This window comes from Ursus americanus, chromosome 13, assembly GCF_024610735.1.
Source record: "Ursus americanus isolate L20-20 chromosome 13, mUrsAme1.1.p, whole genome shotgun sequence".
Classification (NCBI taxonomy): domain Eukaryota; kingdom Metazoa; phylum Chordata; class Mammalia; order Carnivora; family Ursidae; genus Ursus; species Ursus americanus.
In genome coordinates, this window is record NC_142139.1 from 69,812,055 (window position 1) to 69,837,306 (window position 25,252).

Genomic DNA, 25,252 nt, shown 5'->3' on the forward strand with positions numbered 1-25,252 from the left:
AAGGCGTGCGCTAAATCAGGCACCCGGCTGGCAGCACCCGAGCCTGGCACATCTCCCAGGATGGGAGCTTGGCTCCAGGGTCACGTCCAGTGGCTGGCAGCAGGGCCAGAGTTCAAGGCCAGTAGGCTTGTCCCGGCCACCCTAGTGCCTCATTTTCCTTAAAGACAAGGTAGCTGTGACAGGTCTTAACAACTGCAAGATAGCCACAGTCTGTCTCTTCCTGCCTGTCCTGGTCCTCTTTCCTGCCTTTGAGTCCTGAGCACATCCTCCCCTCCCAGTGTGTTATGTTTATCCTTGTTCCTGTTCTCCCTGGTCCCCACCTCTTCCCCTGGGCCTTCCTTCATCTGTTCCTTCAGCCCTTTCTGGCACCCGTCTTCCCTGACTTAGCACTCGGTACTCAGTTTTGGTAGCGGGGGTGCCGGTGATGGGGACAGAAGAAAACTAACAAGGACGGAGTGCCGGTTTCATGCCAGGGTCCAGGCGGGCACTCACATGATCCCTCTCTGTGATCCTCCCCACAGCCTATGGGCTTCCTGGTCCCTGAGAGCTCACATAGCCTTCCTGAGCTCACCAGCGGAGACAGTGACTCTGGGCCTCACGCTCCAGCCCGGCTCCAGGGCCTGTGCCGTCCCCACTCGTGGTGTGCAAGAGGCGCCTGAACACCAGTCGTATTAAGTGAGCGCTGCTCATTCCAGCTGTGGTAGCACTCTCTTCTCTGAGATCCCACGGGGCACAATGACCCTGGTTGAGTGCTGGCATCCGATTCCACCAGAGCCCGAGCACCTGACCAGCAGTGTCCAGAAAGCAGCCGAGGGCCCCCCGGGGGCAGCAAGTCAGCCACTCTAGGAGGGCCTGGCCCTCTGCAAGTCTCTCCAGAGCAGCCCTGGCACCACAGGCTATCGAGGAAGCCAAGGTGGGGCAGAGAGAGAGGGCCATGCAGAAATCCCAGGAGGCGGGCTTTCGCAGACCCTCGCCCTCCCTGTTTGGATGGCGCGAACCTGTCTCCTCAGAGGGAAAGAGCATTGAGAGTATCGAGAGAATGGCTAGGCATCGTTCCTTATGCTCAAGAAAGGACTGAGAAAAGATCTAAATACAGAAAGGAAGTCAAAGTGAGGTTGGAATAGGGGAGATGGAGCCCTGAGGAGCCCCACATTGCCTACCCCTCCCCACTGAAGCAGGAGCCCCAGCCCATGGGTCTGGACTCAGACCTCGGTGAGCCGTGCTCAGTGGAGAGGCCAGGTCTTCCTGTGCACTCCCGTCCCATACCCTCTGGCTGAGAAGAAACCTGGGGTCTGAGCAGGAGGGCTGGGGGGTCCAGGCGGTCTTCTCTGTGATCCTGGGAAGTTGATCACTGCCCCCGAGGCATGTGGCATATGTGTGGGCTCTCCCCCAGGAGTCTGTGAAGTCATGCTGCTTCCAAAGCTGGGCCAGCCTCTAATATCAGGAAGGGTCCTTAACCCTTGGAGGTCACTGACCCCAATCTGGGGAAAGAGACCGGACTCTCACTAAAGAAGTACACACACAGGCACACACGAATGCATACAATTGTGCGATTCCGGTCATTCATAAATCCCCTGAAGCCTGTTCACGGCTCTTAGGTTAAGAACTCCTGCCTGAGGAAGGCATTCTAAGAGACTTTTCTCCTAATGAGAACCTCCGCGTGCCCCCATAAGATTTTCTGTATGTGGTCCATGGACCCTGTATAAAAAGTGAAACTCTCTGACGGGTGGTTCAGGCACGCTTGTGCCCTGAAGGCAGGGGTCTGGATCCAGCGGGCTCTCCAGAACTCGCACCATGCAGGTAGCGGATTCTGTACAGATTTGTTCTGAATGAATGAGTGGCAGGTTCCTGCCTGCTCTTTGATTTTGTGCCATGCCATTGTTCTAGCTCACCCGACTGCCCTGAATTTGTGGCATTGAACCCCAGGTCAGGCACCTTGTGTCATGAGGACAGCTATCAGGGCCTCTGAAGGGGGAGTGTGGGAGGGTGTGCCGGGCCTGGGCTTCGCGCCCTCTGCCCAGTGTCTCCGGCACACACCCTGAAAGGACTCCCCCACTCACCCCCACTCACCACCACTCCTACACCAAGTCTGTTTCCCAGGCAATCGGGCATGGCACAGGTGATAGCAAGGGAGCCAGAGAGGGACGGAGAAGACCTCATTCCAAATCCTAGCCCCACGGGAAGATTTTGAGAGAGAGAAGGGGACCAAGGCCCACAGGCCCTGTTCACAAGGTGTGGTGGTAGTGTGGGTAGCTCCAGCCTTAGGTTTCCTGGGCCTCGATGAAGCAGGCTCAGTTCTGCCACCTCCCCACCAAGAGAGGACTGAGGAGAGCCTGCCATGTCCGAAGGCCAACATGGGTGCCTCCAGACAGGAGCTGGGAGCTCTGAGTCTGAGCCAAACTTCAGGCCTATAAATGTGAGGGTCTAGAATGGGGGCTGATGCCAAGCAGAGCGTTTGGTCTCCCAGATTTCTCCTGGTGACTGGGCCACATGACATCGCCAACTGAGGTGGGGAGTGGCTGTGTGGGAGGCCGGGTACAGGGGGAGGGGACTCCTACCCCCGCCCAGGCCTTGGATCATTTGAAAGGCAAATGTGCTGGGTTGCCTAGGGAACCGAAGAAAAGGGACTTCCCTAGCACCGGTGACTAGTAAGGGATGGAGACGGGAGCTGTGATGCTGAGAAAATTGTTTCCAAAAAAAAAGTAGAAAGCGGTGACTAAGCAGCCCTGGTTATGTAAAGCGATCCCTGAGGAAGTGTGGGGAAAAGCCTGGAACCCACCCCCGTGTCCCTCCTCCCCACTCTCAGCCTGGTTCCTGCTGCCTCGGGGAGTTTCCAACAGCCCCTTCCCCTCCCCCTTCTCCCGGACTCTCTACTCCTCCACAAGGCTCTCACCGCCAAGTGCAAACAACGTGGTGGGCAGGGCGCAGAAGAGGGGATGCCTTCATGGTCCCCAAGGGGACCCGTTGTGTCAGTTCTGAGACCTCTGCTCAGTACAGGGCACCAGGGTCAGCCCCACAAGAGGCAAAGGGTCATTTGCCATCCCCAAATCAGGGCGGTGTTCCACTCCAAAGACAGAGTTCCAGATTTGCACCCCAGCAGAGCTGGTTGCTAATTGTGAGCTTGGGTGAGTGATGGAGCCTTTTCGAGGCCATTTTCATAGCTGTAGATGGAAAATGCCATCTACCTCACAAGACTGGGCTGACCTGTGCAGGCACTCAACACATGTCCGTTTCCTTTCCCCTTAGCCAGGAACCCAAGAGACCCTCAGGTCTCAGTCTGGGGCTGATCATTAGGCTCACTTGGGATCCAAAGAATCTAACCATCACTTTGGTGCCTTTGTCCACATTCGTCCAGTGGATGAAGAACTGCGGATCTGGCCACTTTCTCCGCCTTTCAGGTAGTGGCCAGGACCTGAAGGGCATCCTCTTGAGAGCAGCCCAGAAGAGCAGTGGAACCTCAAAGCATCAACGAGATGTTGTCACCACCATAACCCCTGTGTGTGGCCCCTGTCTTCTCAATTCTTCCCTACTCTGCATATCCTCCAGGGAAGAGAAGGAACTGGTTTCAAGGCATGAGCTGCTCTGAGCCTCAGAAAGCTATGGAAAGGGTCTGGGAAACAAGGGCCTCTGTCACCAGTGAAGGTGACCAGGCCTGAGTGACGAAGGACACTGTCATCTGTCACCTACTGCAAGATGCCTGGGAAGCAGCCCCACTTTTAACCACACCCAGCAGACTCCTATGCCATCCTCACCCTCAGGAGGGTTGACATGGCCAGTCCAAACCCCCCAGGCTGGAGTTGAAGCCCTGTTTCCTCTCATTTGCCCTCCTTGGAAAAGAAAAATAGCTAGTCACCTTCCATATGTTTATACTTCATAAGGCCCAAACACAAAGAGAAACATTTAGAGATCACGGTCTGATAACCTAACATTTTCCTGGAGGTCGGAGGGATTGGGAAAGGCCTTCATTCTCATTTAAATGCTGTTCCTGCACTTCTCTTGGATGGACCTTGAGAGGGGTCAAGGGGACAGACTTGCCATGCCTCTGGAGCAGCTGGACTAACTCCGCAGCAGAGGCCCAAGGAGAAGAACGGAGACCCCTGGGCCCTGTCGCTGCCCTGCCTCCCCACAGCCCACTGACAGGTCCTGTTCCACTCTGCCCTACACTGCTCATGCCCTAGACTCCAGTGAAAATCCATCACCCACCCACCCACCAGGCCTCCAGCGAGGCAGACTGTAGGGTTTTTTCCTGGGATCCTCAGTGCCTCTTGTTTTTGCTAGTGAATTCTAGTTGACTCTCTCCTCTTGAAGACTAGCCTTCCCCACTTTCCCCAGTGCTAAGCACCATGCTAGGCCTGCAGTAGGTCATGGATAGGCATTTTCTGGGGGAATGAACATGCCCAGTAGAGATACTGCTCAGCTTCCTAAAGGAAAACTCTTCCGTTCTGTGAGAAGGCAGTTGGGGGACCAGGGTGCAGCCCCACCCCTCACCCCCTGGGCTTTTCAGTGCCCCCATATAATGGAGGGGGTGGGGGTACTTGTGGCCTGTGCCCTGGATGATCTAAGACCCTTAGAGTTCTTGGCCTGGCGCTTCCACAATACCATAAAAACCCCATTGGTCCTGAGTCAGAGAGCTCTATGCATCTTGCCTGGTCACCTCTAACTGGCTGACCTCTGACAAGTCACTTACTTCTTTGTGCCTCAGACTCTATCTGCACCTTGAGGCCAATGCCAGTGACCTCATGAGTGTAGGGAGAATGCCTAGGATAGCCAGAGTCCAAATATGGGGCACCTTGGACCCCATAGGGATGCAGGGTTCTCCTGTGGGTAGTCTGGGTCCTCGAGGGTTTCTTTTCTTGAGCTCTCTGACTCTCCTCTGGCCCACACGGCCTGCACAGAGCCAGGGAGCTGGCGGGGTGAGGAAATCCCGGCCCCCACCTCCCTCACCTCCCCTGCCTCCCCCTCCCACCTACCCACCACCTCCTCTGAGGCTCATAATTGGTATTGTGAAGATTAGTCACCGCGCCAGCACAAGGCTGCCTCCCCCACAGCCCAGGCCCCCCACACAGGCAGACTGGCTGAATGCTTAATTGGAGTTCCTCACACCTCCGAGGACAGCTTCTGACAAGATGACAAGACTCAGAGCCCCCGTGGCAGGCCTGACTGAGGGAGGGTACTAACGATGGGCTGAGGACCTTGCTTTCCCCAAAAAGGCATCCTTCAGATGGCCTCAGCTGAGAGGGAGGAAAGGCTGGGAACTTGACTTGGTGCCCAGCACCCCGACAAGACAGCACTTCCAGAACCTTCTCCTAAAAGGCTTGCTGGGAAGGCCTGTTCATCTCAGTGGAAGGAGTGTTACCAGCCACTTTACCCTCCCAGAATCACAAGAGAGGAAAATGGGAACAACAGGAGGCAGGGAGAAGTCACTTGGGTGGAGCCACTGCTACTCTGTGTGGGGCACCGGGAGAGGGCTAGAGGAGGCCCAGGGACCTGTCCACGCGCACACCATGTCCACCCTCCTACACACACAGTTTTATGTGCCCCCATAACTGCCTCTAAAAAAGACTGAGAGAGGCGTCTTAGAGGCAGGAGGACCAGGCTCACTGATTTGGCTGGGGCCATTGGGGTTTGTGGGTCAAGGGAGTGAGGTCACGTGTCACCATATCAGTGCTGAACTGGAGCACAGTTGGGTGAGAAGGACAATCACGACAGACCGCAGGAGAGCCCAGATTCGGAGGGGGACCCAGCCCCAGGGGTGCAGGAGGCAGCCCCCTTACCCCCTGCCCCATTCCAGGGGCAGGAGACGAGCAGCAAGAGAGAGGGAACTGTGGTGGCTGCTGCCCTGGGTCTGCTGCTGTCTGAAGGGTCCACCAGTGGGACTCTGTCACCCCAAGTGAGAAGCGGATGAGTGACAAGGGGAATCAGGGTGTGATGGTGGCCCCAGGAAGGGGACCTGGGGGCTGGAATGAGGGAGCTGGCTATAATTTCTCTTTTAGGGCTCTTTTAGCCAGAAAGTGAAAAGAAACCTCCCACATGCCCTCAGCCTCCCCAGCCTTGCCCATCTAATTGGATTCCCTCTGCCTCCTACGAGGTTATCCTTAGCGCCAGGAAAATGCCTCATGGTTGGATGCTCTACCCCCCCTTAAGAGGAAGGCTGGGACTCGGAGCAGCTCTGCCATTCACAACATTTCCCCGCGCCCCAGTCACCGCCCCCAGCTCTGGGGGTGACAGGAGTGCCATGCAGGGTGAGTGAGGAAAGGAGTCTGACAACCACAGAGCAAGGAGAGGCAGGCTGGGAGCCAGGGAGTGAGCTTCCCAGCCTTTTTCTGTCTGTTAGCTGGAGACCCTGCCAGCCATGATCTCAGCGGAAGCCTGCCCAACCCCTTCAGGGGCCTGCCTCTCTCCTTTAGGGGACTGCCTGTCCCCTGAGGGTCCAGGGGCTGTGCCCTTGTCCTCCTCCTGCCCCTTGTCCTCCCAGGCCAAGCCCAGCTGGGCCCTGGCTCAGGCAGCTCTCACACATGCCACCCGTAGTCTCATCCTCCCCGGTCCAAAAGCAACCCCACCTGTCTCTTAGGGCTCCCTCCTCCTGGGATCCACAAAGCATGACCACAGCTGTCATTAGCACCTGTGGTTCTCCAGCTGCTGCGGGTGGCCCTGCAGCCAGAGAGTTCCCCTGAGGACAGGGCCATGCCCTGCCCCTCTCTCAGATCCCTCATGGGATCACTTCAGTGATTGGTTCTGCACACTATTCTAGACCCAAGGGCCAAACTTCTCCCCAAAGGGCCTGCCTAACCCATGACTCAGGGAGCAGAAAAATACAAAGAGGAACTTCTTCCTCCTAAGAGGTGCTTTCTCTAGCCTGTGAGTTCCTGGAGGGCATCCACACACCCGACATCACACATCACAGGTGCGCCATGAAGGGAAGTGGGCCGCTAAGAAAGCACTGCGGCTTTGGCCTTTGGGCTCGTGGTCTGCGCAGTGTCACTGGTGTCCACGGAGGACAGCCAACCTCAGCCAAGCCTCTGTCCCGGAATATAGCGGGCTGCTATCTCTCCACCAATCCCAGACGGCCCTTTGGACCTAGCAGGGAGCAGACTCAAATGTTTTCTGAAAACATCATCTGCAGTCCCGGAGGAAAGGGTCCCAGGCCTTGAGGAAAGGCTGAGGTGAAGGTGCAGGCTGCTGGCAAGCCATACCGTGCTCCTCTGTCCCAGCGCTGCGGCCGCGGGCACCCCGGACGCAGCACTCACTGCAAGAGCTTCCACGCTTCCGTCCCGCGCCAAAAGATTTGCTTTATCCCATGGTCATTCAGAAGTGCCCTTCGGGCAATTTTTGCCACACACCTCCGTCTTCACCCTCCTTGCCCTCTACCTACCTTAAGGAAATATGGTAAAAAATGAGTCAACAAGCCCTTACATATGCCTGACTTTCCCATTGCAACATTCCCAACACAGATAACACCTCTCTCCCCTCATAATCTCTCCTCAGTTCCTCCTCCCCTGACCCCCTCATCTCCCCTCCTCCTCCTTCTTCTCCAGCCCTTTCCTCAGAGCCACTCTGTCTCTGTTCCAATCTCTGTACAGGGAGGCGAAGCAGGAGAGAGGGGGAAGGGGAGGCAGCAACTAGCGGGGGAGACCACCTTGCTTCCTGTACAACCCTCATCGCTCTGATGTCAGACAGGCAATTCTGAAGAACTTCTTCAGCGCTAGGGCGACAGGTCTTGTCCCCCCCCCTCCATCCCTGCTGGGAAGCTCTTCTGGAGCGACCACTCCCTTTCTTCACTCTGAAAGTGAGCTAATACAGCTAGGGGAACTGGGGAAGATGGGGGAAGAAGGAGAGGTGAGCCAGAGGGGAAGCCGAAGGAATGAAGAAAATGAGAGAGCATGAGGAAGGGGGCACACCTGCCTTACTGAACCTCTTCCCCAGCCTTTCTAGTGTTTTCTCTGGACCCTGCTGCTTGTCTGCACAATTGCCTTACATGTAACCCCCTCCCCTGCAGACCTCAGCTGGTACCCCTGCCCCGCTCGACCAGCACCCTTCCCTGTCTCTCCACCCAAGCATGGCCTCCCTAGGACCCATCACAAGCCATCCGGTTTCCCCCACTCACCCGAGCTATGCCTTCATGCCACACTTCAGAGAGGCCTGGCTGCTGACCTCCCAGCCCTGCAGTTCGGGTGATCTGAGGGGTTTGCTGACTGGAGCTACTTAGCCACCACCTTGAGTGTCTGGATCAGAAAAAGGCCCTGCCAGCCCTCTTGGTCTCCTGTTCAGAACTGTTACTGCGCTTGTTATATCCACAAGTGATTGTGTTTTTAACCAGTCGGGAGGTAGATGGGAGAATCAGAGTTAGGGAGGAGTCCATGTTTGCAGATAGGGAGAGAAACAACACCAAGACAAGTGAAAACACAGAAAGGACTGGCCCCAGGGAGAAAGTGGTGATGGACCATGGTGGAAGAGGGTGTAGTGACCGCCCAAATGAAAGGCCAGTGGTCTGAAGGCTGAGAGCAAGGCAGCTGGCCCACCAGGAAGGCCAGTGGACCCTGCAGCCAGCCTGGCTGCTGTTCACAGGGTCTCGCAGGTGGGGCGCCCATGGAGAGCCCCCAAAACCACACAGCATTGCTGTTGAAAGACTGTATCAGCCAGCTTCAACATGGATCGTTCTTTGTACCTTGGAGAAGTTTGATGTCTTCTACCAAATCCCATCTACAAGTAAAAAGAGGGATGAAAGGATGACAGAAGGTCTGCAATGGCTTCTGGAGACCCATGGATCCCCAAATCTCCTTGGTGTGATTCCTCCCCCACCCTAGGAGCCCCAGCATCAGCATTGCAGGATTCTGTTCTTCAGAGAGACTGCTGGCCCAAGCCGAGGCTTTCTAAGTGCTGATCTAACATGAGGGTGAAGAAGGGGAGGGTCCAAGTGGCCCCAGGGCCCTGCAGAGGTTATGGTGTCTGCTCTGGGCCGCCCTGGCCACAGACCCACCTACCTCCCCAGTTGGAGATGCCCCTGTATGTGCATACGGAACCTTGTTGTTTCAGAGGTGAGCCCAGACGACCCTGGCCGGCCCTGGTAGGGACAGATGGGCCAGAGAAGCTCCCTGCCAGCGCCTCCAGAACGGGAAACCCCCCAAGAGCCAAGGAGTCGGGCAATCCTTCCTGCCCACTCAGAGATTCCGGAAGCCCTTCAAGTCTGGAGAACCCGCCTCCCCAACCTCTCTCTCACTTCCTCTGTCTGTCTCCTCGCGACTCCTGTGAGTGCACAGGAGGGCTGAGGGAAGCCCCGTGTGCCTGTGATGAACGGAGCTAATTTCTGGTTTGCTGGTATGCCGCAGAGACGCTGCCTCCGTTCCCCTCCTTCCCAGCAAACCCTCTCCCACACACAGACAAATAGGCTGCATATTTAATTGGAATTCCTCACACCTACAGGGTAAAGCCTTGTCAGTAGAAATAGAGCCCACAGCCAGCTGGCTTCCCCCATTCCACCCACCTTGTCTCTTAAAAAGAAATCCCCCCCCCCATACGTGAACACCCACCCACGGGCCCTTGCACGTCCCTCTCAGCATGGTTGTAAAGGAGGGATTCGTTGGCAGTGACGCGCCTTTCCTGGGCTGCAACAGCTGGGCCCACCCCGCAGAGACCACCCAGAGCCTTCTCCCTGGCAGATGGGCCCTGACTGCCTTCTCATGGCCCACCTCCGGAACCTCCTGGCCAAAGCTCTTGGCACTCCAGGGTCCCCGAAGGGTGCTAAGAGATGCCGGCTGCCTGGATATCAGAGAGCGGGTGATATAGAGAAGGAAGGAAAGGGTAGCCATAAAATCCTAGAACATTACCCTCGAGGAGACCGGGGAGCCCCCTCTCATGGGAAATATAGGTGGGAAAACCTACATCACACAGCTAACTTACAGTATTGCTGGGCTGAACCTGGTTCCTGATTCCAAGGACACCGCTTTGCCCCTTACCCTATGGCACCTCTCCCCACATGGGGAAGGGGGGTGGGACACAGAGGCTGCCAGGACAGAGGGAGTGGGGCTCCTGGGGAGAAGCAGGTGACAGACTCGGGCCATGGAAGAGCAAGGGACCACGAAGGGGTTAGACATGTGAAGGAGTCCTTACTGGGGGAAATCAGCGGGGTTTATTTCCCATATGGCAAAAGAGAAAGAGGTGTGGGGGGAGGGGCTGGGGCAATAGAAGTTAAAGGCGGCGGCAGGCCTGGGGAGGCTGCATCCCTTAGGACAGCCTCTGGCACACCCAGCTCAAGCTCTGACCAGGAGCCACAGCTGGCTGTCCTCCTGGGGACAGACAGGCCAGAGAAGCTCACTGCTAACACTTCCAGGAAAGGAACCCCCCTACACCCGCTCCTCATGTTGTGACCTCAGCATTCAGGATCAGCTGCCTTGGCTGGGTTTTCGGGGCCTAGGTCCCCCATCAGTGAGTTTTCTCTTGCCTCTTTCCTCTCTGGCAAAATGCTTCCTGTCACATTGAGCCTGGCACAGGGCCACACCAAACCTGTGTGTCAGTGAGTAGACAGCTGCCTGTGGGGCTCTGAGGAGCACTGTGACATCCTCATTCTCCCCCACAAAATATCATCTCAGTTTGCCTGAAAGTTCACCATTAGTGACTCATTTCTTTGGGTTAAACATAGCCCTCCCTTTTGAAACACAGCTGCTCTAGGAAAGGGTAACTCATTGAGTTCTTAACACCCTAGCGTGAATGGGGATATGGATGAGATCTAGGGGGCCGAGAGGAGAGAAGGAGTGGAGGTAGAAAAGGTGACGGGAAGGGGAAGCTGCTGAAAGGGAAGAAGAGAGCAAAGAAGGGAGCAGCAAGAAGCTGCCTTGGCTCCACCTCGAGGGCCGCCTGCCACAAGCCACCACAGCTCCACGGCGAAGGAAGGACCCCCTTGTTTAGGTGCTGCACTCTGGTCTACAAAGCATGTTCACAGCATCCTCGCCTGATCCTTATCGCTCTGTGAAGCCAGAAAGAGGGAGGATGTTGCGCCATTGTACAGTTGAAGAGACTGAAGCTCCTGGAGTTGAGAGGACTTGCCATCTAGCCAATGAGCTGGAGAGCCAAGAGTCTGTGTGCCCTTTGTACGGAAACCTGTTGAGGCGCCCTCCACGCTCACCTCCTCCCAGCTCACCCACTGTTCTCTGGCCAGAGCAGGGAATCTCCCACAGAGGAACAAGAATGAAAACAGGGCCAGAGGGGTGCCGGGGACAGAGGGTATATATAATTCAAGGTGCTCCACAGTGGGAGCTGCAAGCACACACACACACACCCCCCATGTCCTAAAACCCCCAACTGAGACTTGGCATGGAGAGATGTGGATGTGGAGGGCAGAGCCCCCACTCACTCACTAGTAAAAGTCTGAGGCCAACATCCGGAACATCCCACGGGTCCTTCTGTTGGCAGCCTCACTCCCCAGGCATCCACGCAGGGGCCAGGAAGGCCTGCAGAGGGCTTTCATGGCCTTGGATGGGAGACAGAGCTGGTTTGGATGGAGTAGGGTAGGCTGGACCCAGGAAGGTCCCCAGGGAGACAGTCAGGGAAGCCGGACTCCAAGGGCCCTGCTGAGAAACCCTACAGACTTTCAGGCCCAGCTTTTCCTGCCTCCCCCCTATCTCTTCTTCTGTTCCCGCCTTTTCTTCCCTCCAGTCCCAGCTCTGTCTTCAAGCTTTCCACCCTGCAGGAAGTGGTCTGTCTGCCATTTTGAAACCATCCCCCGTGTCTCCCTCTTAACGAGCCAGGTTAAATATGCTGTAATCAAAGTAATAATACACCTGGGCTGGTTCTCGAGAGAACTGCCTTTTGTACTGCGATAGGACATTAATAGCAATTATTCTGCTTTGTAATTGGAGCTTTAAATACTAATTCAAACAGCCAGAGGAAAACCAATTAGTGCTAATTTATCTCTATGTGTTTTCCAGAGCTGGTGTCTGTCACACTGTGAAGAAATAGGTTGGTAATTAGTACAGTTGGGTGGTAGATAGAAGTAATTATCAGATTCTTTCATTTTTCTTTGGAAAAAAAATTGGGTAGGGGGTGGGGAAGGCCAAGATAGGTTCTGTAAGTCTTTGTTCCCTGAAGTTTAAAGGGAGGGCCCACATTATCTCTGGATCCCAGTCCTCAGCACCCCAACTGTACAGGTATTTCTGAGAGACAGGTGGGCTCTGGTGGAGGCCACGTTGAAGGCCTTACCAAGGACCCTCCAGCTAAGAGGCTCACAGAAGTACCACCAGCAATGTGAGAGGAAGCAGAGCATTTCCTATTTGTCTGGGAGAAAGCTCTGTGATCCCCAAACAACTGACCTCAGGGTAAAGGGGGCAGTGGGCTCTGGGTCCCAGGCCAGCTTCTCAGTCTCCAGCTGTGTGTGTGGTCTGGTGGAGGCACTGAACCTCTCTGAATGTCAGTTTCCCCATTTGTAAAATGGACAGGAGGATACTTCACAGGATTGTTGTAAGGACTGAATCAAATCAAATAATGTACATAACGGGCCTATGTTATGTATAACATATATATATATTATGTATATGTATGTATATATATGTATATATAATAATAGGTATGAGCCATTGCGAACTTACAGTCTGCCTGGCACTCTCCTAGATGACCTTGGATATGTTATTATTGCTAACCCTCCAGAGCCATGGGCTGACTCACTATGCTAGTTTTACTTCCGTGTTTCCTCTCCCAACTCAGGAGACATTATTGGTTTTACTAGGTTTCTGTTTCCTCTTCTGCGTAATGGGGGTAATATAGTTTACCTTCCTGATAAAAGTTATTGTGAAGATCAAAGGAGATGGTGATTGTGAAACCTCTTATCCCAGTGGCAAGCATGGAGCAGGGGTTCCGTTGTCGTTCCCAGTATTATATATACTATCATTCCATGGCGTATGGTTTTGTCGCCATCCATACAAACCCTCTAGTGAAAGAGGTAAAGGTGGCACGTTTCATTAATTCACCCACGAGGATTTACCAAATGCCCGATCTGTACTCACTACTATCGGGAGCCCGCTCACACCAGTTAGCCACTAAGCCCAGCACAGCCTGGACAACAGGAGGTGGGATAGTAATGGCCTTCCATGGAGCTTCACAGTTTACAAAATACCTCCACATATGATTTCAATGCCTTGTCACAATTGAGTGGGTTGAGAATTACTGAAATCCCCATTTTACAGCAGACAATGTGGCTTAGAGAATTTAAGTGACTTGCTCAAAAGATTGATAGAATGAGAACCCAAGACCGGGCTCTTTACTACGAAGCCCGCGTAGGCACTCGCTAGATGCTTGTTGAATGGATGAATAATTGCGCTTTCCGTGAAACCACATAAGCCTAGGCTGTCAACAGGTATCTCATGCTCCTATATGAGGAGCAAGGCTGATCAAGGAGGGGTGGGGCAGAGACACAGAAATCTCAGAAGGGAGATGGACAGTGGCAGAGCTGGACGACTTTGCCCTACCTGGGCAAAGCTTCTTGACGTGTTGAATGAGTACAGACATTAAACATTGGAGAACTGCCTTCGATAATCTGGGTGAAGATCTGACAACCCAGGTCATGTCTAGTTCTCACAGACCCCACCCGCTCACACACACAGGGGACCTGCCTGGATGCTGTGAGCCTATGAGGTGTGACCCCTGGGCCAGAGGCAGGCAACAGGCAAGGATGAGCAGGAGCATGAGTGTAGGGAAGGGGGGTGGGTGTCGAGGACGCAGAGAGGGTGTTGCTTTGGCAAAGACCCCAGAGGGGGCAGAACATACAGTGTTCCAGAAGCAGGGACTACACGGGTCTGGCAGCTCTGCAGACTACGTGCTGGGGAAGGGAGGGGCCGCGGGTAATAAGGCCAGGAAGGCTGGCCAGCAGGTGGCCGAGGGCAGTTTAGCCCGGGGCCACCTCCTGCCATTACCGACTGCTCCAGCAACAGGGGCAGGCAGGGGCCGCCATGCGCCCGCACTCTGCCCACCAGCCACTCGCCCAGTCTGGGAGCTTCCTCTACCCCAACACAGGGGAGCCTTGCTTCTAATCACACAAAGGCGTCCGCCATATGCTTGCCAAGCTGTGGGCTTCTACCCGGAGGGACTGTGTTTCCTGCGGACTAGTGGCTGCCCTAGATTTGACATGTTTCAGAGGCAGTGTCTGAGAAGGTTAGACTGGCCAAGGAGGCCGGCTGGAGGAGAGGGGAGTCGGAGACACTGAGGGGCGGAGAGCGCAGACCGGTGGGGCAGCGGGAATGGGAGTCACAGAGAGAGAGAAAAGGGTGGAGGTACGTGGACGCGGGCCAGGGACTGACTGGGTCTGTATCAAAACAGTGATAGTCTGCTGTGCCTGGAAGAATTATGGGTAATTCTAATGTTCTTCTTTTTGGTTTTCCATATTTTCTACACCGAGTATATTTCTCTTTTATACCAAAAAACAATGAAATTTATTTTTAAAAAAGGAAGGGACATATGCTAGAGACATTTTGAAGGAAAAACTGACAGCATTTGATAAGTGACTAGATAAAGGTGATAAAGGAGAAAGATGAACCAGAAATAACTCGGAGGCTTTGAGACTGGGTGGCGGGGAAGCTGGCAGAGAAAAGGGAGCTAGGTGGGGGAGTGACGAAGCAGGGAAATGACCCACTCGGTTTCAGGCTGTGGCGCCCAGCTGCCAGCCAGCCATAGGAGGTATTCCTGCAGTAGGAGAAGCAGAATCTCCCGCACAGAAAGGAGAACTGAGGCACGGGAGGAGGGGCCGCACTCACCAGGCTGCAGGGCAGCCCTGGGGCCAGGAACAGAGCTCAGCAGATCCTCACCACAGGTTCAGTCCAGAGTAGCAGAACTGCCTGTCTGGGCAGGGACTTCAAAAGAGAGAGAAGCCCCCAGATAAGACCCTGGGGTGGCCCACCCTGTGGACCAGCCAGCCTTCCTAGCCTTGGAACTGTGGCCAACTGTGCCATGTGGTTGTGTGAGGAACATGAGCCTGAGAGAGGCCAGGACAGGCTTCATACATGACAGCCCGGCCAGGGTGGAGGCCGTTGGGCCTGAGGCTGCAGAAGACAGAACATGCTGGCTGGGATGTCCCAAGGGTCCCAGTGTCATTGGTGATAGTGATGTAAGGATGGAAAGTGAGGGAGGTCACCTCTGGAGGAACAGAAGCCGTTTCTCACAAGGAGAGGGGTCCGCCTAAATCATAGTTCTCAGCCAACTGTCCACAAATGCATTATCAGTGCCCAGAGACCCATTCTGCCTGCTCCTGACTTGATTGGTCTGCAGAGGCTTTGGACCTGCCAGAGACTCAGAGACCAACTGTCCCAGGCCACACAAATACCCAGCATGGGGAAAGGCTGTTCCCTCTGGCCTCCAGAACCGTCTGCCTTGTATCTGCTGGTGACACGGCCAAGGGTGGATCTCCTACAGGCTCTAAGTAAAAAGTTGGATCCTGACAAGCATCATCCAGTGGGCTGGCAGCAAAGCCACCACCTCATCCTTGTCCTCCTCCCCATGCGGCCCTGTCCCCTGCCCCCCTGGGCCAGCCCACCAGCCCTCCAGCACCAGCGACACACTGAACCACCATTGCCTTAAAAGACTCTGCATTGACTGAGCCTGAGGCCCCACCCGAGGCTGCGTCACTGTTTCCTTGGCAACCGAAGGGGTGGGTGAAAAGTAACACACAAAGCAAACAAAATGAGCTCCACATGGGTGTCCGGGAGAGTCACCTCAGCATCATGGGGCCACAGATGGGGGTGCAGTGCCCAGCTCCTTTCCCTGAGGTTGCTCCGAGGAGCTCATGCTAAAGCCCAGGCCAGGGGCACCGGACAGCATTCAGCAGTAGCATGCATGCTCTCACTCTGCGCTGAGCTGCCTTGCCAAGAAAAATGAGATTGTCTGGGGAGGGTCCTGCCTCCACATGCACTGGCCACTAATGTGGCTGAGATGTCAGCCCCAAAATGTCATCAGCCAGGTGAGAGCTCTGAGGGGTACACTGAGAAGAGCTTGTGGCCAGTCATTGCCCACTGGAACTGACCTGATGTGACCCCAGCACTCCCACGGCTCCTACACTAACTGTCCGCACCCAGGGCCCTAGAACATTTGGGAAACTTCCAGTGGACATTGTCGGGAAAACCCTGACAGGTGTATGCCTGAGATTCCAAAGTTCTTCTCAAAAAAATGTTTTATTAAGTTATAAATACATACATCAAGCACGCAGATCTTAAGGATAAAACTTCAGTGTTTTGTTTTACCCATTGTCTTAGTCCAGCTGGGCCTAACAAAGTGCTGTCTTGGGTGGCCTTATAAACAACAGACATTGATTTCTCACCGCCCTGGAGGCTGGAAGTCGCATATCAGGTTGCAGGATGGCCCCGTTCTGGTGAGAGCCGTCTGGGTTGTGAACAGCCAACAACTCAAAGTGTGCTCACAAGGAAGAGGGCAAGGTGGAGGGGAAGCAAGCCCCCTTGTGCCTTTCCTAAAGGCATGAATCCCACTCATGGGGGTCCCATCCTTATGAGCTCATCTAATCCTAATTAATTCCCAAGGCCCCAACTCCTAATTCACTGGGGAGTAGGGTTTCAACATACAAATTTTTTAAAAGATTTTATTAATTTAGTTGAGAGAGAGAAAGCAAGAGAGCAGAGCACGAGCAGGAGGAGGGGCAGAGGGAGAAGCAGACTCCCTGCTGAGCAGGAAGCCCAATACAGGGCTCGATCTCAGGACCCCGGATCATAACCTGAGCCGAACGCAGACGCTTAACCGACTGAGCCACCCAGGCGCCCCTCAACATACGCATTTTGAGGGACACAAACCTTCACTCCATAACATCATGTAACCACTACCAAGATCAAGACATGGACTATTTCCAGTACCCCAAAAGTCTCCTACAAGCTTCTTCCCAATCCTAAGCCAACATTATTCTGACTGCTGCCCCCATCAATTAAGCTGGTTGTTGAGCTTCAGGTAAATGGAACCATCTAGTGAGTGCTTCTTTGCATCTGGCTGCTCGCACAATATTCTGCCATGAGAGGCAACCACATGAGAGGCAGTGGTCCATTCCTCTCTTCCACTATGCGGTGTACCTAGTGTTTCTAAATTCCTCAGAGCCTTTCATGTTTCTGTTCTTCTCCAAGTCAGTGGCTGGCTGCTGTTAAGTCCAGCAGGCCAGGCGAGACTGTGGACACCCATGGCCAGGCACGCCCCCGTTGTCAATGCCAAGGATGCACTCTTTTCTAGCCTATTCTAGAAATCACAGAGCAATGTGAGTGGGTATGATGGTGTTATGGGGATAACCTTGAATTCCCTCTACTTTACAAAACAAGCTGGGGGGATTATTCGAAAACTGCAGCACTTTATTATTAGTAACATATTTGTTTGTGATACATCTCACAACTGCTGGTGCCACACCAGCGTGTCACAGCTTTTAGGCTGAGAACTGCTAGTCTAAGTGGTGTGATTTCAGAAAGAAAGGAAGGCCATTTCCTGCCCCCAAAATATCTCTTTCCTTTACCCCACTGCTTCCCCAGAAGTCTTCGCCCCCAGTCAATTTATTGTGCCTTATCAATTAGCCCCAGTGTCCTCTTTTAAAATGCAAGAACTCCTGAGGGGAGAGAATCCCTTAAACCCACAATACCTCAGTGTGACTTGCAGGGGAACTGGGAACTCACATGTCCTAAGGGCTGACTGCATGCCCTTCCCTGTGTGGGACACTTTTCCTGCACTTCATTCCCACAATGAGGTCATGAGGGTGGCATTACTATCCCCATTTTGCAGATAAGGAAACTGAGGTATGAGGAGATTAAAGAACTTGCTTAAGGCCACACAACTATCAGGTTGCGGAAGCAATAATTCAGACCCAGTTTCATCTCCTCTGGAGCCCCTAGTGAGACCCAGCTGGGTGGGCCGGAAGTACTGGGCATTTGTTGAGCAAGGAGAGAGAAAGGCAGAGAAAGGAGAAGGGCAAGACTCTATGTTAAGGAAAACAGTGACACCCTGGCCATAAATGAAGGTGTTAGAGAAAAACAGAGTACCATATCCCTACTCGATGGCCCCTATTGCCAGCATCTGCCACGCCACCTGGCAAGTACTGGGTGCTGTTACCTGTTGGTCACTCAGAGGTATACGACCAGGTCTGCATGACCCCGAGGAGCATGTCCTCTTCACCAGATGGGCTCACTGCAACAGGACTGGGCAGAGACCAAGTGGGAGGGTGAAGAAGGCTGCTCTGGGGAAGGAGACACAGGCTTTAGAAGGAAGAGGGCATGTTTCAGTTAGGACAAGGAGCTAGCTGCCTATTATATGTATTAGTGTGAGGCAAGAGCTCTTTCTCAAAAATAGGCCCTGCACCAGTCATAATTCCACCGTTGTGTGTTTACTCCCTTGGGTCTTCTATGTTGAGGGGCATGGTTGCACCATTCACCAAACCCAGTCTGTACAGAGGACAGAATGGATTCAACGCAGTGCTGTCCTCAGGCTGTAGAAAAGGCGAGGTGGAAAGCCCATAATTTCCTCAGGCCACGGAGAGAGCCCACGCTGGGTTTGGGGCTAACATCTAGGAGGCACTTAGAACAGTGCCTGGCGTGGAGCATGGGGTGAGATACTCACATAGTCACATGCACACATCCCAGGGGGCTTGTACGGGATCCTAAGATGGGGGATTTTGTGGAAGGGATTTCAGCATGAGAGTGACAACATCAAAGTCATGTTCTATTATGCTAACTTTGGCAGCATCAGTGATGGGAGGGATGGACATATGGAGGGACGGACATATGGAGGGACAGTGAGCCTGGCAACTAACTTAGTGCATTCTGGAAGATTCACAGATCATCAGCTAGCACCCTAGCTAGCGTATCTTAGCAGAGAATGACCTGGACTTGACGAGAGACCACAGTAGAAGGTGGGGTCGGCACTAGAGAAAAAAGTGTGTCCCAGAAAAGTGGACAGATAAAAAAGCAGCCTTCTCAATTTCCCCGGGTGGAAGGGCCGCAGGTGTGTAGCTGTTTGGGGGAGGTGGGGTGCACATGCACACACATATACACACACAGACATGTGCATGTGTGCACACACATGAACTGGATTCAAGAATGGGGAGCGTTAAAAAAAAAATTCATACCTGGGCCCCTTCCACCCAGTGGAATTCCAGTCTCAAGTAGCAAGCACGACGGGGTATGTCTGGGGACTTGGACACAAGGCATGCCCGGGACCGAAGCTCTGCTTTGCTGCCATTTTTAATTCATCCTGGTATATTTCTTTGAATGATTTCATATAAGGAAAATGGGCTGGAAAAAAGTTAAGCGAGGAACGCTTACAGAAACTGATGAGCATTTCCCCTGGAAAGGGAAGCTCTGAAGACAAACTGTTAGATCTTCTGGAGTGTAAACTCTGTGAGACCAGGGAACAGGTCTTCCCCGCGTGTCTCTCCGCTCCTGGCAACCGCCGTGTACCTGGCAGCAGGGGCACATCGTGAACTCTGAGCGATGAATGAATGAAATAGTTGCAAGCAGTCGTGTAGGAGAAAGATTAATCTTGTCTTGCGGGGCCCCAGGGGGAACTACGAGCATGGCAGTGATTCCTGGGAAATAGATGACCTTCCTAACAACAATAAAACTAACTCAGTAGGTTATACTTAGGAGGTTAACCTTAGTTACCTTAGTAGGCAGGACACTGCCTCAGCTCCTCCTCACAAAACCTGTAAGGTGGGCACTCATTCCCATTTTACAGATGAGGAGGAGACGGAAGCAAAGGAATGTGAAGCCGCTTCTCCACACTCCCATAGCTGGGGCACAGCAGCACGGGATTTGAACCCAGGCACTCATGCTCCAGCGTGCGCTGCTCTCAAACACTTGCTCCTCACTGTGAGAGCCGCACAGTGATGATCCGACCACTGTGGGAGGGTGTTGCCTACCCATTCATCCCTGGAGAAGCCAGAACCAAGAATGAAGAAATCTTGGTGGGGACCTTGGGAAGGGGATTCAAGCAGCTCTTGGGGGTGGGGGGGGGGGGGAAGGGGAGCTAGATGATTCTCCAGACTTCTAGCTCTCGGAGAAGATAACTGTGTGTCTCGATCTGTCCAGGCTGCTGTAACAAGTGCCGTAGACTGAATGACTTAAAAAACAAAAAACAAAACAAAACAACCCTAAGCATTTATTTCTTAGAGTCCAGGGGGTTGGGAAGCCCAGGATCAAGGTGTTGGCAGGTCCAGTGTCTGGTGACAGCCACCTTCTCCTTGTGTCCTCACAGGGCTGAGAGAGCAGAGAGCAAGCTCTGGCATGTCACTTCTTAAAAGGACACTAATCCTATCATGAGGGCTCTACCTTTACGGCCTAATCACCACCCGAAAGCCCCACCTCCAAATGCCATTACACTGGGGGTAGGGTTTCAACCTCTGAATTTGAGAGGGACACAAACATTCAGTCCATAGCCCTCTTGTCATTTAACTCCTTTGCCTTTGTCATTCTGGGGCAGGAAGTATTGCTTGGAGGTAGTCTGTTTAAAGAGGTAAAAATGCTGAGCTGGGAGTCAGGACCCCAGGGTCCAGCCTCAACTGCAGGCAGTTCTGTTATATTAGGTAAGTTAGAAAGCCCCATGGCGGAGGTTCCGCAACTATAAAACAAAGAGGATAGGAAAGGTCTAAGGCTCTCAACCGCAAGATCCCATCATTCTTTGACTTGGCATGGGGAGGAAAAGGAAGATAACAGTAGAGAGATGGTCCCCACTTTGCTTCTTCTAGGAAAGAAACTCTACCTCTCTGGGACCCTGCAGTCCCTTTTCTCTTTAAAGGCATGATAACTGGAGGCCTGACCAAAAAGAAACCAGTTGGGTCAATATCAGGCCACCATCCCCCATGGAACTTGGCCTTTTCCTTCCTTCAGGACTGAGAATCTGACAATCTAGGGCATCTCAAAATTGATCTTGCTTTTTCTCAACCATGGACAAGGGCTGATGTCAGAAATACCCAGAAAACCAATGGAGCAGAATTCTGGCTTCATTGGAGCTAGGCATTTTGAAGGGCCACCCTGCATTTTTGCTGGAATGATCCCTGCCACATGGTTTTCCACCCCTGTGTTGCTTTTATAGATGTATATGTATATACATATAAATATCTCTTTCCCTGAGGGACAATGAAGCTCAGCCAAGTGGGAATTCAGTGTGATCCAGCAGAATTTGTTACAAAGGAATTTCACTGGGGTGGGCAGCAGAAGTGTCTATTCAGGGCGTCACCTGCCGAATAAAAAATTGCACAGCTCCCAAGAACACATGAGATTTCTTTTTTTTTTTTCTCCTTTAAATTAATCTAATGAAGGGTGTGTTGTTTCCTCCATTTTTGTGTATTTAATTTGCTATTTTTTTTGAGACAATAAGCAAACTAACAGTAGGAGTTAAATAATTTGTTAAAGGGTGGGGACTAGAGAGGAATTGGGATTTGGAAAGGGGGTTGGGGGGACTAGAATCTGCCAGTAGCAGCAATAAATGTGGAGTTATGCCTCAGGCATAATATATCAAAGAAAATATAATGCATCCAGCTTAAAACTAATGATTGCCATATAATTAGATGAGAAGCATTGTGCTATAAATGTGTATTCTTTAGCGTGCTGTGATTTTACTGTAAAAAAAGAGAGAGAGAGAGAGAGAGCAAGAGAGAGAGCGAGAAAGGAGACAGAAAAACACAGAGCCCAGCAACATACTATAAAAAGAACCTTCTGTTGACTTCTCTACTGTTTAGTATTCCTTGGCTGTTCTCCCTTGGGAGTGTGTAATTAGTACTTTATGAAGAGTACATTTAAAGCAGTTTAATATTCACCTCATTCAATCTGAAACAATGTGATCCATGCTTAGACAAATCAGTGCTCCTTGCTGACATAATCTGTCAGAACATTACCTCTGAAAAGACCTTTCAAGAGGTTTGGATGTTAATTAGTTGTCTATCATGTATAAACAGAGCAGTGAGCAGAAGGGGCTCCGACAGGCCAGAGGGATACGTTGGGAAATGCATTTTGTATGAACACGGCTTGCAGGGGGGTCTTCTGGCTCTCCCCGCCTCCCCCCACACCCCCGCCTCCCCGTGTGTCAGCAGCCACATCGGCTTTGGACCTCTTCCGGGCGAGAAAAGAGCTTTCCAGTTGGCTTCAAGGGGCACAGCTGGCCCCTAGAGGGGACTGTGAATGCTAAAGGGGTTCCCCCACACACCACCTAACCACCCCTGCCCCTGAGGTCCTGCGGCTCCCCAGGACAGGGCTACCTGCAAGGGGTGGCAGGAAGCATGACCTCACAGACCCACCTAGGCTTGCTGGGAGGCTCCAGGCTTTGGGGCCTGGCTGGGTCCCACCTCCTGTAGGTGGAAAGGGCCATGAGGAGGCAGAGAAGCCCCACATCCTTATGCACATATCCCCACTCACCTGAAAGCTCTCCTCCTCTGGGAAGCCACTGGGCTGTAAACAGAGCTGCAAGGCGCAAGAGGGGGACTCATGCCCTCCCATCTTCCTTTAATACCCCAGACTCACAGAATGCCAGCAAGGTTCAGAACCTACAGGGCTCATAGTCCAGGCCCTTCCTCCAGGGTGAGACTTTGCCAAAGTGCGTCCTTCAAGGACCAGGGTTTAGGTCCCATGTGGACTGCCCATGTGGACTGTCTAGGGATTTAAACTAGCCATCCTGGGGCGCCTGGGTGGCTCAGTCGTTAAGCATCTGCCTTCGGCTCAGGGCGTGATCCTGGCGTTCTGGGATCGAGCCCCACATCGGGCTCCTCTGCTGGGAGCCTGCTTCTTCCTCTCGCACTCGCCCTGCTTGTGTTCCCTCTCTCGCTGGTTGTCTCTCTCTGTCAAATAAATAAATAAAATCTTAAGGAAAAATAAATAAATAAATAAAAATAAATAAACTAGCCATCCTTTATTCTGGACTTAGCATGCCCCCAGTGTGAAGAACTTCCTAGCATAGCGAAGATGCTTACTTACTTCGTAGTGAGTCAGGACATCATTCTGTTGTTCCTGCCAGGCTTGTGATTCCAAAATGGTGTGGCAACTGGCAGCAGAACTTCCTCACCCCCAGCTGGGGTCAGGTGCTCCCCACCCACTCAACTGTCTCCCTACCAGTCTCCCTTTCCCGGCTCCCAGGCACCCCACCTACCCTTGGTGGCCTCAACCCCCACAGACTCTTTATTCAACATTCATTCCATAAGCATCCACTGAGCACCTACTGTGTGCATTGCACTGTGTTATATTCTAGGGCAACAAAGATGAGTTCTTGGCACAGGAGGCATTTACAGACCCATAAACTTATCATTACAGTTTGGGGTAATTATAAGTAATGTAAGGGAGACAATATAATTTAGTGGTTAGGAGGGAGGGCGCTGGAGTCAAACTGCCTGGATCCAGATCTCAGCCTTACCACTTAACAGCTAGGTGACCTGGGGCGGGTTATTTAGCTGGTCTAAGCCTCAGTTTCCTTGTCTGAAAGATGGGGGTGAGAAAAGCCACCACATGAGTTTGTGAATATTAAATGAGATAATGTAGTAAAGCACCTAGTGGAAAGCATAGGCTGTAATAAGTGTTCAACTGATGTTTGCCCCTCAAACTAGTACAATAGGAACACAAACGAAATGCCCGAAGGTAGAAGAGGGAGGTACTAACTGTGCCTAGGTAGTCTTGGAAGGCTTCCTAGAGGAGGTGACATGTTGAGCTATGTTTTAAAGGACTCAGTAGAGGAGTGCCTGGGTGGCTCAGTCTGTTAAGCGTACCGCTCTCGATTTCAGGTCAGATCATGATCTCAGGGTCATGAGATGGAGCCCCGTGTCAGGCTCCTCACTGAGCGTGGAACATGCTTAAGATTTTCTCTCTGCCCCTCCCGCGCTCAAAACATTTTTAAATAATCATAATCATCATAATCATAATTATAATCATAATAAAGGACTCAGTAGAGGTTTACCAGGTAAAGAAGTGATAGAAGGGCTTTTCTAGCTAGAGAACAGTGCGTCACAAGTGGAAGGGGCACAGAAATGAGCAGGGAGTTGGAGGTATGAAGACAAGACCTTGTGCTCCATGTCACACTGCTGAGTGACAGCCTGGGAGGCTGGTCTCAGGTGAGGCCTTCAGAACCAGCCATGGGATGGCATAGGTACACAAAAGGGAGTGCTCCAGGTTCCATGACTGGGTGACAGTGGGGTTCTTCTGACAGCCGAAGAACTTGTCACTTCTCCCTATATTTCAAACAAAGAAGAGCCAAGATCTCAAACACCCATGGCCTGGTATCCAATCCAAGCCCGAATGCACAGGCAGAATTAGGACATCACATCAGAGGAAATGGGAGCACTAGTCTGTTCTCACCCCATTCCTGTCCCTGAAGCCAAAATCCATAGCCCTCTGCAGGGTCCAGGCTTGCTGGGAGGATGAACATGCAGCCTCCAGCAGGGCACCTAGAATGCAGAAGGTGCTCAGCACATGGTGGCTCTTACTGTTAATGAAAAGAACTTGCTCCGGTCCATGCTTGTTTCGGAGCTGCTGTTCCCTAATGTTTTGCTTGACCAGAAGCCTGGACTCAAGAGGACTAGGTAGTCCCCAGAGTTCTCCCAGCAAAGCTCTGGACCTCCTTGGCCCTTGCTCCGTCTTTGTGGGGTCTCTTGTAGCCTGGCATTCTCCCAGATCCACTCCTGCCTCTCAACGGAACCCTGTGCCCCTTACAAGGCCTCCATTGCCCCGTAAAATATTCCAGGCACCAGGAGAGCTCTGTCCCCCCACCACACCTAGGACAGGGCAGGCCAGCTCAGGTTGTGTGTTCCTTCCCTCTCTCACTGAACAGTAAGGGTGCTCTCAGTTGCCATCCAGGGGATCCCTGCAACAGCAGGGCACTGCATAGACAGCCCCCTCCTCACAGAGGCCCTCTGAAACAGGCAAGGCAACAAACGACGTCCCAGGAGGCCAAATGAGTGCTTCAAAGGCCTACAGCTAAATGGGTTCTAGGCTTTTCTATTTCCAAACCCTTATACTAGACTAGGGGCAGCAAACTACTTCCCACAGGCCAAACTGGCCTGTTTTTGCAGGATCTGTGAGCTATGGATGGCTCTTCCATTTTTAAAGAGTTGGAAGGAAACAACATGGGACCGAAACCTGTGGAGCCTCAGATGCCTCCTCCCGGGGCTTTTGCAGAAAGTTTGCTGCCCTTGCACTGGAGCACACGGGCCACTCCGGCAGCATTCGGTTCAGTGCCGGACACGGGGGACTAGAGATACCAAGTGGAAAAAGCCCCAGTCGTTAAGTTAGGCATTTGACCAGGACAGTCCTGCTGGGTGAGCCACCAC

At 52.8% G+C, this 25,252-nt stretch overlaps 1 protein-coding gene across 4 annotated transcripts in view; it reads left to right on the plus strand.

Moving 5' to 3' along the window:
* The window catches only part of PEBP4 (phosphatidylethanolamine binding protein 4), a 244,906-nt gene that overhangs the window by 178,736 nt on the left and 40,918 nt on the right, over positions 1-25,252 (plus strand). The window lies entirely within an intron of this gene.